Source organism: Xiphophorus couchianus, chromosome 13, assembly GCF_001444195.1.
Source record: "Xiphophorus couchianus chromosome 13, X_couchianus-1.0, whole genome shotgun sequence".
In the NCBI taxonomy this organism is placed as follows: Eukaryota; Metazoa; Chordata; class Actinopteri; order Cyprinodontiformes; family Poeciliidae; genus Xiphophorus; species Xiphophorus couchianus.
This window is the reverse complement of record NC_040240.1, coordinates 1,999,801-2,016,750: the sequence shown is the minus strand read 5'-3', so window position 1 is coordinate 2,016,750 and position 16,950 is coordinate 1,999,801.

Below are 16,950 nucleotides of genomic sequence, written 5' to 3'. Positions count from 1 at the left end.
CCATGATTTTGATGTATTTACTGTAATTCCTGTGCATGGTTTTCTGGGTATGTGCTTAAGGTTAATCTGCAGCTGCATTTAATTTAATTGCCTTTGATTGTTCCACTGGTAACTCACGTGTGTGCATATATGTCAGTATGTGATCACACCCAGCCTGCTGAACAACCAAGCCTGTTAAGTTCTCCTCGTTCTCCATTACCTCAGATGTGTCCCACGAGATGAGAAACACTGATGGATGGGCAGCAAGTGTGTGTTTGTTGCATTTATGGGTGTGTGTGCATGTGCGCGTGTGTGTGTACGGTAGGAGGGAGGGAGTACGGTTGATGATTGATTATAAGAGACCCTCTGGATGTTGTCAAAAACTGAAGACTCAACAGCAGCTCAACACTTCTAGAGCTCAGGTTCTAGGCTGTGAAGACATGTCTAATCTGGTTGGTTTGTTGCTTTATTTTACTTCCATGGAGAGATGGGAGGAACTGGTTCAAGGTGGTCGAGTCAATGTTCATCACAGCCTTGAAATATTTTGATTTATTGTTTTGTCCCAAATTATTTCAGTATTGGTGTCTATTTTCTACATGGTTTTATAGTTACAGTGTCATAGGAGGGCTGGTGTCTATCACTCCAGATGTCCAACACAGTGAGTGGTAACGTTCAGGATAAACTACCTTTTCCACTTCTGATTCCGATTTCTTAGGTTTAGTACCAGCTGATACTGACCCAATAGAGAAAAACAGCTGAATTGACTTTAAATATCTGCATTTAAAACAAGTGTGACTTTGTTTTAAATGCAGACATAAATGTACTGAGTTACAAATTAATTTGCTAACTCTGCACCAGTAGAGCACACCAAAACCCACTAACAGCTTCACTAGCTTAGCCAAACATGGAAAAACAACTTTCATTTGTTCAGTCAGTGTAATTAGGACTAGTAGAGCCAATATAACATAAATAAGAAAGAAACTGATACTAAAAAATTGTCTTCCTTGACCAAACATTTTAAAAATAAACTGAAATAAAACAAATGGTTCAGAAAGTGCAATTAGGATTGCTAAATATAATGTAAAATAAATAACACCACATAATGTTACTCAGAGCACAAAGTATAGAACTAGATCTATACTTTTTTTAGAACTAAATCTACATATTTTTTTTCAATATCTGGACTGATAAATATATCAGTCCAGTGACCTCTTTCCTGAACAGGTCACTACTCCATCAGAGAGCAACACAGAGACACACCACTAGTCTTGTTGTCATTCATGAAAAGTTATTTACCTCCTGCTGACCTTTATTTCAGACAGCTAGATCTCAGAACATTTGGTTTCATAAGCATTCATCTTGCTGCAAACACTAAAGGGCCTGAGTGTCCTCAAGGGTTATAGTCTATTCCTTCTCATAATCAGTCAGTTTTCTAAGGTATACATATTCCTCCACCACTTCCATTTCTTATCTCATAATGAAAATAGTGGTTCACAGATTCCTGTTTCTCCTGAAATCTATAATTATCTCCTTTGTTTAATTTAACTTTCAAAATAAAGTTGTTTTCTCATCATGTCACAAAGTACTCCACTACCTCTCTTCTACTCAACTTTTCATCCATCTCTATTACAACCAACGACTGCAGAGTCAGAAACTTTGCACCTAAGACATCCAGCAACAGAGTGAAAAGAAAAGGTGAGAGTACAGTCCCCTGTGGTGCTCCTGTGATGCTGACCACCTGGTTAGACACAAACCTTTTATCTCTGTTTGTCAGGTAGTCATTGATCCAGGTGACTACCTGTGTGTCTTGGATTTAGTGTCTTGGACTTTCTGACAAAGCAAATCACACTGAATTGTGTTGAATGAATTTGAAGAGTGAAAGAACACAATCCCTACAGAACAGACTGCTTTGTCCAGATGACAGCAACTCTTCTGAAACAGGAAACAGCAGTAAGCTACAAGGGGTCCTAATATGCTATTGTTGACTTATTGGGCTGAGTCAACAGAAGTTTCTCCAGGACTTTTATGATTTAGGATATCAGGACAACAAATTTAAAGTCACTGAAGACTGATGGGTGAGCTTTCTCTGGTATCAGAACGAGGCAGAATGTCTTTCAAGACATTGGAACCTTCTCTGGGGTCAAGCTAAGGTTGAATCGACATCGGCCTTTAGGACGCCATCTGGCACTGCAGCCTCTACGCCTAAAGACAGACAGGCAAGAAGAAGATGAAAAGACAGCACCAACATCTCCTGATTTGGTTAAAAACTATTTTGTTTTTGACTGAGACACAGAGAAAATATGTGAGGTGTGAAAGAACAGCAGTGGTTTAACCGAGGCTGGAATTTAGACTAAAACTAAAATATCACCTAAATTCCAGTTAAAACAATATGATCCTTTTTACCTTAAAATCTGCTGTTAAATTCAACATTGCAACAAAGAGCGTCTTGTCAACAGCCCATGCTCCGGCGTAGGGCCTAATTATGCTCTCCAAACCTGTTCTGCCCAGAAGTGTTAATACTGCCGGACCAAACTGTTCATGGCTGAAGTCCAGTAATCGTGTTTTATCAAAGTACACTTTGATAAATACATATTCTGGACAAGAATCGTACAATAAAATTACAGGAATGATCAATATAAAAAATATGCTTTTGTTCTTTGTGTCTAATTTTGTTTTAGTTGTTGCAGCAGGGACGAGATAAATAAATTATTAAGTGGTATGAGTTGGCTCAACAGGAAAAATGCATAAAGTAATAAAGTTTCTCTTCTGTCTGTGGTTCTGATCTGACTGATTGGTCAGATGATGGTGTGAATATGTTGTTAAAGTCTTATAACTCTATTTGCAACGGCATAAAGTTGAGAAAGGTTGGTGGGAGGGTGGTTAATTGCAGTGTGCCGATTGACATGTTGGGACTGGAGGAAAGATGAGAGGAACCTGTAGTATTCACTTTCAGGCTGAATGTAGATGTGTGTTGGCTGATACCGGAGCTTTATGGATGAGTGTGTCTTGGAGCGCTGCTTCTTGTCAGGTCAGAGTTCCCCATCAATCCTGCACACAGAGCTCTCCTGCTAGCAGTCTGCTTGAAACATGCAAGTCGACATTAGCCTTTTAGGTAGGCGCAATTAGAAGCTTGAGTCTTTATCAACTGAGGCTAGTTAAACAGAAACTGAAAAAAGTGACAGTCTGCCATTTTCAATAAGCTCAGTGGTAAACACTAAGCAATCAGGTTTTCTTTTAGAATCTTTCAACTACATCTGGACCACCTGCATCAGGTCTTAGGATCTTTGAGAAAATGCTGATTATCAAGCATAGCTGAGATTTCAAAGTGTAGCGGTTTAGTCAGTGATTGATGTGCATCCCATTAGACGATGCTTACTATTTGGTTTTACTGACAAGTAGCTCTGGGCATTATCATAGCAGTGGCAGTGACAAGACATTTATTTTTATTTTATTTATAGTAGATATTAAGATAGTAAGGAAAGTATAGACTTAAGGTGACACCTTGGAGAATACATAACCTAACTGAGAAACACATGCAGGACTACACTGTGAACGAGTGTTGACCCCTACACACTGCTGTAAGCAAGACATTGGAATCATTAGATAATAATATTTAGCTTTACATCATGTTATAACATTAATCCCTCTTCAAAAACATACCTAGAGTGTTGCTTGGATTCTTTTATGTATGTTTGAACCACCTATTTCCACAAAGCTCCTCCTCAGAGCTGCCGTCTCCCACACTGAGCTTCCACCTCACAGACCCCTCAGCTCCTCCAGACTCCAGCACTCCTGAGGAACCTTTGTTAAACGGCTTGAGGAAAGTAGCAATGGCGTCCTGCAGGTGGAGCATTGAAAAAAAGCAGGAGTTTCTTAAAGAGATAAAGGCCCAAATTCAAGGCGATAATTTGCAAAGTCAAATTTCTTTTAAGTCATGTTTGTTCCAACATTTTTATAACAACTAAAGGTACCAGTTACTTCATTGTGCTATAAAATGACACTATTTGCCTGGAAAATACAACGCTGCCCTATGTATGCCGTATGGTTGAACATGTGGAGTTCCCCCTGTAGTATACATTTCTATTGGTAATGAAAAATGTACTTTAAGATTTTCGTACAGGTATTAAAAAAATTAGTATAATATATAAATGTCCTATTTCTCACAAGCAGAGAGCGAGTGTGAAGAAAGGAATCTCCAAATGTTACCTACTAATGCAGATGACACACAGTTCTATATCACAATGTCTAATTGTTCTCGGCTTTCCAGTATTATGCCATTACAATGGACTCCTTTACATTTCCATCATGTAAAGCACTTTAAACTGTCTTGTTGCTGAAATGTGCTACACAAATAAAAGCATAAACCTGCCAGTATAAACTAACTTGCACATATATTTCACAGAAGACAAAACCATGCCTGAAACAAACTGAGGTTTAAATAGTTCATTTCTTGTGTGTGGTCTTCATTTGAAATGATACCGCCTTGTGAGTTAGTGTTTTAATGTTTTTTATTTTTATAGGTTCTTACAGCTGTAGTTCTTAGTCATGCTTTGGTTCTTTCAGATTTGCAATATTGTGATTTAAGTTTTCTGATTCAAAAACAGTTATGCTGGAACTGCAGACTGAACCTTTCTCCTCTCATCCAGGCCCCAGAAGTCAGACTGTTTGTCCTGCTGCCATGCCGCTTTAGAAGGTGGATTAGTGTTGCTCTGCCTGGTTAACATGTCAGAGCTGAAAACATACTGTAAGAGGATTAAAGGTCTGAATTTCAATGCTGTGGGAAATTTCTCCACACAAACTCTTCTTTACTCACGTCAATTGTTTTTATTACATTTTAAAACTGTCTGTCCTGTAGTCAGTTTAACAAAATGACAGTGTCAAAGAAGCACAGAATGTTAAACTTGGCTTTGTAAACCAAAACAACATGTCAAATTAAAAACAAATAAATACCAAACTTAAGAAACAGAACAATCCTAAATGCACATTGCTACCAAACTAAATCAAATTTTTATGTTTTCAACCAAATTTAAGTTTACCTGTAGTTCCTAAAAACCTACAACTCCTGAAGTGCCTCTTTTACTCCATGATTCCCAGATGAAGGTGATGATGAGGGTCTTGGTATTTGGACTCTTATCAAGCCAGTGTTTGTCTGTGATTTGAAAGGAAGGCCTGTCAGCACTTGACAGGTTGGTTTTGGGGGTCACTGCCTCACTTCGTTGTCCTCTGAAGATCCAGATAGGAGCAGCAGGAGAGAGCTTTGTCTGCAGCCACAAAAAGCAGCAAGACACCCGTGGAGCTGTGAATTTAACTCCCCAAAGACGCACACAGGCAGACATGCCAAAAGGCTACAGGTGGAGCTGCACTGTGGAGAAAACAAATAATGAGCCAGCAGGAGGCTGTACAGTGACAGTCAGTACTCTCAGCTGATAACTTGACTGGGGGAGAAAAGTGAGCAGAACGGAATAAGAGAAAATATTAGACAGAGAGATAGTAGAACTTTAAGTAGTCAAATAAGTCTGCACAGCTTGGAACAGTTACACAGAATTCATTTAAATTAACCACACTAAATAGGATTCATCAGAAAAGGATAGTAGGGGTACAAATACAAATCCTCCTCACTTCAGGATCTTGTTCTTTTGGTCATGATACATTTCTCCTGACCATATGAGGAATTGAAAATGAACAAAAAGGTAAATTAAGAGCTCTGCTGTTTGGTTTCAGGCTTCCCTTAGCTTGATGGACTGAAGCATTTCTAGCTTTTCATTAGAAGGATCCAGTTTGTGTGTCATCTTCAGCATCAAGAAGTCTGTCTGTCTATTCAATTGCTTCCGTGCACAGCTTGGAGCGGCTAGGACTTTCCTCTGAAGAGAATATGAAAAGCACAGAACAGCCACTCAGGATCTACTAATGGACTGAGGCAGAACCAGTTAGCGCGCTCTAGTGGAGAAGCCGCTCATGTTACCTTCATTTGTTATAAAAATACTGTAGGTATCAAACATGACTTAAAGGGAGTTTAACTTTGCAATTTGATGCCTTGAAATTGGACCCTGTCTCTTTAAGAAGCTCCTGCTCTTTCCGACATCATCAGCACGTCATCACATCATCACAGCGCTGGACTGAGACTTAGTCGATATGATGAGGGCAACAGACTCACAGTGCCACCTGGTGTTTTTTAATTGCTGCTGCTGTTAGTCTGGAGGAGCTGAGTGGGGGAGGGGTACTCCAAAGAACTTTGTAGAAATTGGCAGTTTTATTAATAGTCGTATTCATAATATCTGAGACTTTGGCTTGGTAGTTCCATGGACACGCCATTGATTTCTTTTTCTTTTGCTCACATTTCAAACAAAACCTCTCAGCCTTTCACAAACCAAGTTGAACCTGTTGTCCTATAACTGTAGGCTTCATCTTTACAATATCAATAAATAGTTTAGTCCAAAACAAAACTAAAGAACTTCTTGTGATTCACTAAAATTATATTTATATAAGACAAAACTTTTGATTTTTGTTTTACTATTTATTTATGAAAACAACTACAAATTTAAAATAGTGTTTATTTGAAGCATATTTGATGATTTGACAAAATGTGATGTTTATTGCTTAACACATAACTGCTTACTGTATTATGTTTTCATGGTGTACCTTGTTGCTTAAATGTTATAATACAATAAACAAATATTGCACACTTTCCATTCACTCAGGCTCTACAAATATTAACAAATCTGTCCAGGGTCAAAGTTGAACTTCTTCCAGGTTTTCTCCTATCACTAGTTCTTCTTTCAATCCTTCCAGTCTATCAAATAATTAACAGCACTATTAAAGCAAACTAAATAATAAAAGATGATGTGCACCTGCTGTAATCTTGAAATAGAAATGCTATTATGACCTGTACACTTCTTTTATAGATTCTCAGCTGATGCTGAGGTGAGACCTGTTTGGAATGTGTACTGTACTCTGGAGTGTGTACTGTACTCTGGTATCTGCCAGGTTCTTTCCACTGTCCTAAAACAGTTGCTGCTTCCCGACTACAAGACATCAACACTTCAAGCCCTTGCTTGTCTTGCTGCAGTTGTTGGATTTCCTATTGATTAGAGAATCTTACATCTCACCTTCCAAGGTGCTCACACACAACTATTTTTCTGACTCACTCTTTGGACACCTGCTCCTCTGCTTGCTTATCTGAAGGTTAACAAATTAGATAATTAAGGTTAACAAAGAGTGATATATTTTTAAATGTATTTAAATCAAAAATTAAAACCACAATGTATGTATTGAAAACACATTGAATGTGTAACCAACCAGACAACAGATCCACAAAGTCAGTCAGATGGCATAAGTTTTAAAAAATGTATTATAAACCTGAATTCTAGACTAGAGTCTGAAATTTAGCAGAGACTCAAACCGACAGCCACAAACCTTTTCAGGACTGGTAACAAGACTTTGATCTGAGTGGAGAGCCGCTTTCTTGTAAGGTGACAAGAAACTAGCTCTTCCTCAGGCTTTTCAGTTGGAGAAACCAGGAAGCAGCGGACAAGAGAGGTGATGTCACAACATGTAACGAGGAATCAAAGTCCAGGACCAACCAAGTTTGGTACGAAAAAGTCAGAAAATCCATTGGTAACAAATCCACAGGTTTAGGCAGGGGTTCCATTAAGGTTCTGTGGTCAGAGTGCAGAAAAAGATCAGAAGCTTGGTAGAAGTCTGACAACGGTAAAGCAGAACGAGACAATCCAGTGAACAGAAACAGGGTCTCAACGAGGGGATTAAAGAAGGGCCAGGAAGAATCACAAGACATCTTCAGGTAGGAGCTTTCAACAATTTGGTACAGAGGAGAGTTTCAAAGAGAGCAGAGCTGGGTGGTTAGAAGTAAAGCTAGGTGGCAAGTATGAATAACAGATTGACACATAATTATGTAATCAGGAAGCACTGACTTGCCAATTGTCCAGCAGACAGTCTCTAAAACAGCCAATCAGAGACAGGAGGAGGGTGTTAGCGCTGTCAATTACACTCGTCTACCCAACGTTCTAATGGCAGAGAAACAAGTCACTTTTACAGGAAAGTTGTTTATCTGTCATCATTAGTGGCCATGCTGAGCATTCATGGCAGCTTCTGTTGTGGGGAAGAAAGCAGCTGCAGCCTAGCAGAGAGTAAGGAAGAGGGTGTGAGCAGTGCATACATGAGTGAGATTGACAGCACTAAGAAAATCCTCCTGGCTCTGATTGGTTGTTTCTGATTGAGTGTAGTTCAGTAGCTAGCAGTAGGACCAAAGGCAGGAGGCAGAGGAGCTTTGTTTTTTTTCCCACAGATTATCTGTCTCATATTATACTGTGACAGTTTTAAAAAAAAATTCTTTTTTAAAAAAAAACGTTTTTTCTCATAAAAGTGACCTGCTGCAGCTTTAAGGGTGAACCGGTTCGACACTGATGATAATAAAGTTGTTCCAGACTCTGAGTCTAAGGTTTTCCAAATATGGTGCAGTTCAGCCATGTTGTGTTGAACCGCAGAGGCCGTGGAGAACTTAACGCAGTGCTAATCCTTTGTGATGAGGCCCCAACAGAGATCTGCTCCAGGTTTAGCTACAACAGGCAATAAGTAATAGCTTTGCCATTAATTAAGTGGAACCAAGATCCCTTTACTCTGAAAAAAAAGCAAGGAAGGATAAACGTTTTTCTATTCAGTGCAGAAAGGTCTTTAAGAACTTTAAGCTTGACCTCTAACCCCATCTTTATTGGCCTCTTAACTGAACAATCCCATATCCAAAATAAAACTATTCCTAGCAAATGACTACAACCTAATGTTGTGTTTTTTCTTCATTCTTGTTTTTGGCAAATTATACCAGCTGCAAGTTCAGTCAATTTTACTGTAAAAACTTCTTCACGTTTTTTCCAAAAATGTTATCTAATATGATGGAAGTGCAGCTGACAGTTAGCTGGTGAAAAGAAACCGCATTTATTTCAGGGACACAAAAGGATTGCTTCATTTCCTCCTAAACGAAGCTGCTGTTTTCACCCCCATCCCAATGTTTGTGAGTTAACTTCCTTTTCTCAGCCAATCAGAGACAAAGCTGGGCTGCCAGCTGAGAGAAAGACAAAGCTGCCAATTAGCAGAGCAGGGCAATCAGCGGGTCAGTCACACGGCAGGACACAGCAGACCTACACACACACACGCCCGTGCACAGCCCCACACACACACGCCCACACGCATCTACCTGCTGAGTCTTTGGGGTGTGTTTCCTGTGTGTTTTGAGGTGATCAGCTGTAAAGACACTGACAATTCCTAAAATTAAGGCTTTTTAATGCAATAAGCTATGAAATTAAAAACAAAGGAAGATTCTAACATTAACTCAAAACAAGTAGCTTTGTCAAAGTACTTTTGCTTATCCTTTTATTTTTGATATCTCTATTATATACAAAAAACTGTGCTCACAAAAACATTGATTTTGTTTTTGTTTTTTGTTCAAGAAGTAAGATGACTTGGAAGTTAGTTGGGACTTTTTTTACATGAGTATGCAAAGAACGTTTAATGTGACAGTGATAAAAAAATAATAAAAAATCAGTATAAAGTGTGTTTAGCATTCTAGAAAATGAAACATAAAACCTGGCAGTTGTGGTGTGATGGTGTTATGAGGTTTTGGGAACAATTACTTCTCCACATGTGTAAGAGCAAAAACAGTGCAAGCGATGTCCTCATTAAGCTGTATGTTTCTTTCATATGCTGATTTACGTAACTTAGTAAAAGAAGAACTTGTAAAAAATAAGCTGAGAGAATATGTAAGTCTGAGATCAGTGGGTTTTATCAGCATGTACAAGACAGTATTATGTTACTTTCATTATCATTGTATTTTCTCCATTTACAGGCCTTGTTATCTTCACCATTAATATTTTCTAATGCCAGACAGATTAACAGAAAACCCACAGATGAAAGTGCCTGTTTCCTGCAATGAAGCAGCTTTTAAATTTGTTCCAAATGTAGTATAACCTGCTTTTCTTATTATTTTAAACAATTCCAGACACAGCAGTAAAACCTCTTCCTGAAATCTTATTTTGTGAATCATATAAATGATTTCTCTTTCAAAAGGTCTTAAACCCCTAAAAAAAGACAGTTAACTGTCTTGACACTGCACAATAGCAGCTAGTTCACAGATCTTTATGCCAGTATTCATCCCAATTTTCTCCTTTTGACAATTCTAAGGATGCCCCGATTATCTGGACAGATGTTAAAATGATCTTAAGAGACATTCCTGCTGTGTGTGGAGTGCTCCGCTCGGAAAACTGCTACCATCTAAAATTGGGAATCTTGTTTGGGCAGCGTGTGTGGTGTCCTCTGAGAACAAACAAGAATCCAGATTGTCCAATATGACATCTAGCCAATCAGAAAGCAGGATGAAGGAAACAGGGAGAAAATTATAAAAATACACAGAAGACTAAACAATTGTCAAAAAGTCAAGGTAGACGTTGGAGACGTCTCCACTGGACGTGGAGTTTACAAACCATACTTGGATAATAATAGCATTTCATTTCCCTTTGGGATTCTTGAAGTGTTTTTTATTTCATTATTTAATTGAATGTTGATCTCTGATGTAGACTTTTAAAGGTTTAACACTTTTTTTAAATTCAGTAAGTAAACCCACTTCTTTAGTTATAGCTCATTTTCAATGCCACAGCTTCATACTGCACCTACCCTACTTCACTGAAATGATAGACGTCCAGAGAAAACAGCTTTATACTCTCAGATGACAAAAGCTCAGCTATCTGTTCTCTCAACCACATGATCAGCTCCCACTGTTTTTGAGAAAGGTGCATTTTCAAGTAAATTCCAGATAGCATATGATTCCTAATTCAAATCAAGAGTTAAAATATACCTATTGTAAAACATGGACATTACATCCATCAATCCATCAAACCTTTCATTTCATCCCATTCCTGAGTGTGCACCAGGCAGCAGGCATCAGGGTTAAAGATGGACCTTATTCAACAAGAAGAAACCTTCAGTAGAACCAGATTTAGTTTGTTTCCTTCAAACAGTGTCACTGTTAACTAATAACAACTTTCTGAATATACCTTTAAGTAATGAAAAAGCAAGACTGATGAAGATGTGAATTTCTTATAAAAGAAAAGCTGACACCGAGTACATAAAATTTATGTGCACACACACTCAGACACACACACTCTCACACGCTCAACCAAGCACTCAACGTCTTTTAATGAATGGCAGCAATTGGCAAATCTGTCACTTTTCACTGCAGGTAGAAATATAATACAGCCTATGATTACTTTTAATAAGACCTTTTATGGAGATTAAAAGGTCCATATAATAGTAAAAAAAAAAGGAAAAAAGATGTAAATACAGAAAGAGATGAAGAAGGAATTGAGCATGAGAAAGAGAAAAAAAGATGTAAGAAATATCACTTTTGGGTCCTAGCAGTTTTAATTGTTTAGTTTAAGCTTTTAAATAAATAGTTTTATTTATCTTTACTTTAGCTTGACCTGAATTCTACTGGGTTTAAACTTGAACAGGACTATTGTTGAACTCAATAAACTTTGTAATTTTGTTGTGTATCTTTGAGATCTTCACTGGATTCATTGACAAAAATCACAAAATAGATAAACTAAAGCAATAAAGTACATTTGATTAACAGTAGCTTAGCACTCTAACAGCTTGAGACAGACATCTTCTGGTTCTTCTTCTTCATATGGGAGTACAAGGGATCCCTGGTATTCCTGGCGGTCAGGGAACACAACCAGTTGCACATGGCTGAAATCTGACAGTCCTTCAGAGCTGCTCTAAAAGCGCTTATAGCTCCCTGTCAGTTCAGGCAGATGGCCACTTGTACTGACCCAGGTTCTGCTGCTGCTGGAGGTTTCTTCTTGTTAAATGGACATTTTTTTTCTCGCTATTGTTGCCACCTGCATGCTCAGTATGAGGGATTGCTTTAAAGTCAACAACTCAAAGCAAACAGCTGTCTGCTGTGGCAATGTGTTCATCCAGGAGTGAGTGCTGCAATTAAATAACTTAATGAAATCTAACGAGTTTCCTTAAAAACTTTTTAAGCTACTTTGAATAATTAACTGAGTTTGCTGAACTGTTTTATCACTATGTATGATTGAAACAAAATAATCTTTTGGGGTTTTTTTGCATAGTGCCTTGAGACGACATTTCTTGTAAATTGATGCTTATAAACACATTGAATTGAATTGAATTGAATTGAATTGAATTGAATTGAATTGAATTGAATTGAATTGAATTGCAAGAGGAGGAATTTTCTACCAAACTGAGAGCTGAGAAAGATGTGGTCACTGTCTGGAATGTAAATAAAGCAAAATGTTGGAGTCAAAAAAATCAGGGACTTTTTTTCCCCTCATGCCTTTATTTTTCTTCCTTGGATAAATGATGAACATAGTATTGGCTTGATACAAGGGACAAAATAACACCTTTTCAGCTGTATTTCTAACTGTCCACTGTTGGCCGCCAAGATAAAGAGATTCCTTTGCCAGCCAGGTTAGTGAGGCGTCACATGACTAAAAACTGTGATTAGGTAATTTGGGTCTGTGTTATAAAACTGCCTTTCTATTTTGTCTGATTAAAGCAAAGAATATCAATTACTACATTTATCAGGGATAGTTCTATTCATAAATAAAGTAATAAAATTGTCTTTGTGGAACCAATTTTTGAGAATTTCAAAGTATTGCCGAGTTTGACATTAGAAGATATAAAAATGGAAGTTAGCTTGGGCAAAATTTCGCAATAATTATCTCATGCAGGAGAGTTTAGTGATGGATTGGTCTGGACAATGATAATGGCTTTTTGAAGAATGAAAGAAAGTCTCTTGACCAAAAACAAGTTTTAAAGTCGTGTTTTTAGAACAGGTTGGAAAGTCCAGTGTGACTTATAGAGGACCACAGCTGGAAAGCCAAGATGTGATCTTGAAAATTCCCCATGGTAAATTAAGGAATGTTAGACGCTGCACAGACCCGGATACAGGAGAACTAACTCTTTGTTGGCCTGGCTTCAGTTGTACGTCTCTTGCTAAATATTAGAAGGTCTCTGATAGTTGCACAACACAGGATTAAAACCGTGAATTTGTCAGTGTCATAATGCCTAATAGGACCATGTCAGTGAGCAATTAGCAGCTATATGCCATAGAAGGACTGATTTTTCAGATGCTTGGCAAAAGTTGACAATCACTGTGACTCAGTGGGAACAGTATCCTTGGGGCTAAGACACTTAACAAGTTCCCAACTGATCTACATATCAGTGTATGAATGAGTGCACATTTGTGACTGTGGCTCTAGTGTTAAGTGCTTTGAGTAATTAGTATGACCAGAAAATCACTATTCAAATTCAGTCCATCTATTTGGAAGTTGATATTCTCACAGAATACCTTAGACTGGAAATTTATGACCATAAATAATCACCAAAACGCACATAGACAAATGCCTAATACAACTTGCACACAAATATATCTTATGTTGCTTTAAACAAAACAACATGACCAGGAAATTAAACTCCTTTATCAAGAACTGAACAGGAGTCTGGAAGTAAACTAACAGTAAGATCCATCACAGAAGTTAACATAAATATCAAAATGAAATGCCGAACCCCAACTGCCATTCTTCATAGGTTTGAAGACACTGAACCAGATAATCACAGTTACAGAGTGGAGAAATTAAAAGCTTTGTCATTGTTAAACATTGTCCTTAAAGTTCTGGCCAAGGGGATTTCAACCAAGGAAGTTAAAGTTTGCGGTCCAACAAATAAAATTTGTGATTCCAATGTGGCAGCAAAGCAATATGTCATAACCAAAGCATAAAAAGTTTATATTAGAAGGGGATCTTTGGTACCGTAGTGACAAAGGCGGTAGGAGTTTGTCCTGCAACCAGTGGGTTGCTGGTTTGATTTTTGCTCTGTCCACCTCTGTCATTGGGCAAGACACATCATCCTCTTACCTGCAGGTGGTGGTCAGAGGGACCAGGAGGATTGCAATCCAGTAGCTTGCCACCGTCAGCATGTGAACATGTGTGTGGATGGGTGAATGTCCTCTGTACTTGATGAAACGCTATGCAAGTGCAGACCATTTACCATATGACAGCTTCAGGGGGATCTAGATGATGTCATGCTATTGTGGAAACACTAATGTGATGACTTTTTGAACCACAGACTTCTCTGTGGTCATTTCTGGGATTTCATTATATTACGATTTGTTTCCGTCACTTTGTCTAACAAAGTAAAGATGTACAATCTCATGTCTCCACACTGTCTCAGACTCCTCTGATTGGATCAGCCAGATCAAGTGTCACAGACCCGGAACCAATTAGCCACTGATATTGAACCCCCTTCTTCCTCCTCCACCTCCACCAACAAGCGAGCAGCATTTTCTCGCAGCACAGAGCACAGCTGTCAGCCTATTAGCCATCCACCGCCGCTGCAAACTGTGCAGTCTGCCCACCACCACCCCCTGCTCCACACCATTAAAAATGAATGTGCTTTGGCTTTGGAAATAGATGGCTGAGGGTCAGGGGGGAACCGTGTTGGAGGGAAGGCAGGGGAAGAGTCTGCTGTTTTCCAAGGAAAATATTGTTATTGATCCAATCTTGTCGTTTTAGACGTAAACTGATCCAGCCTCAGATTCTTCTTAAAGTGTCTCGATGCAACGGCCATCATTGCAGAATCTGATACCTCTTAAACAATTCTGGTCTTAATGCACTCGGATGGTGTGTGGGGTGAGAAAGGAGGATGTGGGGGTACATATATCTCTAGGGAGAGGCTAGATTATCAAGCTGTTGTTGCAGCGATGAGTACGATGGAGTCGAGTTATGAAAATGAAGTGGGTGTAATTGATTGGGTTGGTAAAGTTTTTATTCCTGCTTATTGATTGGCAGGCAGCAAACAATACTGATACCAGCAGAGGAACAACTCAATATGAAGTGAAACATAAACACAGAGACGTGGGAGGGATAAAAGAAAGAAAAGGGAAAACGGAGGGGATGAAAGTAATGCAACAGATGGATGGAGAGAGTGTAAAAATATAAGTATCAAATCATCAGAGTCTCAATTTAAACAGGGCAGTAAGAAAGCACTGAACAAAGTTAAAGAACTGAGATTAAAAAAAACAAAAAGACTTCCCAAAACTAGAAGGACTCACCAGATTTAACAGTATTACATAACTGGAATTGCTGCTACAGACATGATCTGTTTCAGAATAATTTAATATTCATAGAAAAGTACTAAAGATTATTAGTGGATTCACCTGAAAGAGTAAACTTGATTAAACTAGAATTGGTTCGCTTAGATTTTTTTTTTTTTTTCGCTGTGATACAGCAAACGATCTATCAGCACTGTTAGCTACCGCCTTAAATTAATTAATGTGGGGATGGGGGGGCAACATTTTGTAGGTGCAAGACAGTACTGCAGACAGAAATGGAAGAGACTATACTACCTGTATACGATTGAACTACCATGAGAATAAACAAACAAAAAAATGTTCAACAATTCAATAACAATAATATGCTTCTAAATATAGTATCTAAGCATCGAGTTAAAACTATTCTTCTATTTCCCACTGTAGGGTGTCTTTTTTTAACACACTGACGCTAACACGTTTCAGCAACAAGGTAGTTCAAAGCATGATAAAAACATAACACAATTAACACGTGAAAAGCAAAAAAATAACCAGAATGAAAGTATACGTATATCAGATAAATTACATTTTTAGTAAGTTCTTCAGAGCTGAACTACCTCGGATTGGAAAGTATCACAGATCCCATGACTTTTCTCATAAGCCTTTTATAAGTTAAAAAAAGCATACAAAAATATTCTACATTTGACTTTTTAAAGACTTTTTAAGTGGTTAGAATTGTTGCTGGTGCAGTTTGATTTGAGCTGAATTGCAGAAAATGTAATACAATCACAACACTCTCCCAAAATTACTAGAAATTGATACAATTCTGAAACTAATCAGTGTTAGCAGTTAGCTTTTTTTTTACAATGCAGAGAAAATATTCTGCTTCATGTTTCACAAACAAAGACAAACAGGTTGTAGGGTCTGCCTACAACCTGTGACAATGCAAACAATTCAGTTGTAGCATAAAGTCACCAAGCTCCCAAGCATTTTTTAAATAGAACCTGACACAATTTCATTTTATTTTGTTTTATTTGTTTTGTTTTTTTTTTTAAAATAAAAAAATAAAATTCACACATATAGTCAAACATGGTGTTGGTAGTGTGATGATCTGGTGACTTGCTGTTATTCATGGAGCCATAATTCTGTCTTCTACCAGAAACATCAAGCAGAGAATGTCCAGCCATCAGTTTGTGGACTTTAGCTAATATGAATTTGGGTTATGCAGCAGGACAATTATTCAAACAAACCAATAAGTCAACCTCTGAATTTCTCAAAAAAAAAAGAAGAAAAAATGACATTGATTTTGGATGGACCTAGTCAAAGCCTGAATAATAATAATAATAATAATAATAATAATAATAATAATAATAATAATAATAATAATAATTTTATTTTAGTTTAAAATAGACCCAGTGTTTCCTAGTTTTCATGTTTACTCAGTTTTGGCTCCTGGAGTTTGCACAGCAGGGCTGGAAGTAAAGGCTATTTTTACATCTGCCTGAGAGTGACTGAGAGGAAGATTCACATCAAAGCAGAGAACTGATAAAAAAAAAATAAAAAAAACTTTTCTATACATGATCACCAAAGTAACTTTGTGAAGGTGAGGAGAAGAGGATGAGAAAGGATAAAAAGGAAAAGACAGACGTAATGCGAGAGAGACTGAGGTGTGAGTTATTATGTCCATTTCTTGAGTGTGTGTGTGTGTGTGTGTGTGGTATATTTATGAGTAAGGAGATTACAGATCTGGAAGCTTTGGTTACATTCCCCTCTCTCATCCTGCCGGACCAAACAGTGATGGGTTTGATGGTTTTAGTGCCTCTCCGCTCGATGCAAATCTCATTAACACTTTTTAG